At 39.6% G+C, this 1,789-nt stretch overlaps 1 pseudogene; it reads right to left on the reverse strand.

The window, feature by feature from the left end:
• Positions 1 to 282: 282 nt before the first annotated feature.
• LOC123860314 (GTP-binding nuclear protein Ran-like) lies at positions 283 to 1,082 on the reverse strand (annotated as a pseudogene).
• Positions 1,083 to 1,789: the final 707 nt, after the last annotated feature.

The raw sequence follows: 1,789 nt of genomic DNA on the forward strand, positions 1-1,789 counted from the left end.
ATGGCAAGATTTCATTCTTTTTTACAGCTGAATAATATTCCATGATGTATATAGGCCACATTTTCTTAATCCCTTCATCCATCAATAAACACTTAGGTTGTCTCCATGTTTTGGCTATTGTAGACAATGCTTCAAAGCACAGTGGGGGTGCATTCCAACTGCATTCCAAAACAGCTAAATATGCAGGTCCAAAAAAGGAAAGTACTTTTCCAACTGCTACATTCACTCCGAAGCCCATTCATCTCTTTCAGCATCCCAAAGACCAGACACATGTCTGCTCAGCTATAAAATAAAGTGGCAAACCCATTGCAACACTGACACCACGGGACAGTTTCCTATAAAACCCAACTTCTGATGCTGGGCTCTAGCTGCACTTTCTCGCAGGTCATCATCCTCATCTGGAAGAGCAGTTGTCTAAGCGACCTCTAGATCCTGCTCATACTCTGTGCTGCCAAAGCTGGGCCCACAACAACCTCCGGTGGGGCAGGAGAAGGCATGGTGACAAACTCCAAGTTAGCATCTCCAATTAGTTTTCTAGCAAGCCACAGGAAGGGCTCTTCAAAGTTGTAGTTACTTTTGGCAGAAATGTCATAGTACTGAAGGTTCTTCTTTCAGCAGAAGACAATAGATTTTGTCTTAATTTTCCTGTCCTTAATGTCCACTTTGTTGCCACACAGCACAGTGGGGTTGTTCTCACATACTTGAGCCAAATCTCTATGCTGGTGATGCACATTCTTGTAAGTAACCCTTGATGGTACATCAAACGTTGTAATGGTACACTGGGCCGGGATGTGATAGCCATCTCTCAGCCCACCAAATTTCTCCTGACCAGCTGTTTCCCATACATTGAACTTAATAGGTCCTCTGTTGGTATGGAACACAAGGGGATGGACCTCAAAACCCAAGGTAGCTATGTACTTCTCACGTTCACCAGTCAGATGACATTTCACAAATGTAGTTTTTCCAGTACCACCATTGCTAACCAATACAAGTTTGAACTGGACTTGGGCTTCTCCTTGGGAAGTCACTGTGCTGTTGCTTCCAGAAGTGTCTCTGGCCCATCTGATGGAACAATATTTCATTCTCTTTGATGAAACTGTAAATGGGATTTCCTTAATTTGTCTTTCTGATAGTTCATTATTAGTGGGTAGAAATGCAACAGATTTCTATATATTGGTTTTGTATCCTGCAACTTTACCAAATTCATTTATTAGTTTTCACAGTTTTTGGGTGGAGTCTTTAGGGTTTTCTAAATATAGTATCATGTCATCTGCAAATAGTGACAGTTTTACTTCCTCCTTTCCAGTTGGGATGCCTTTTATTTCTTTTTCTTGCCTAACTGCTCTGGCTAGGACTTCCAATACCATATTAAATGAAAGTGGTAAAATCGGGCATCCTGGTCTTGTTTCTAATCTTCAAGGAAAAGCTTTCAGCTTTTCCTCATTGAGTATAATGTTAGCTGTGGGCTTGTTATATATGGCCTTTATTATGTTAAGGGATATTTCCTCAATACCCACTTTGTTGAGAGTTTTTATCATAAACGGATGTTCATCAAATGCCTTTTCTGCATCTATTGAAATGGTTATATGATTCTTCTTACCTTACCTTCATTTTGTTAATGTTGTGTATCACATTGATTGATTTGTAGATCTTGAACCATTTTTGAATCCCTAGAATATATCCTACTTTATCATGGCATTTGATCCTTTTAAGGTATTGTTGAATTTGGTTTGCTAATATTTTATTGAGGATTATCTGTATATATGTTCATCAGGGATATCGGCCTACA

This window comes from Mirounga angustirostris, unplaced genomic scaffold (genome assembly GCF_029215605.1).
Source record: "Mirounga angustirostris isolate CCGP_5_RB_7025 unplaced genomic scaffold, mMirAng1.0.hap1 SCAF_4, whole genome shotgun sequence".
NCBI lineage: Eukaryota > Metazoa > Chordata > Mammalia > Carnivora > Phocidae > Mirounga > Mirounga angustirostris.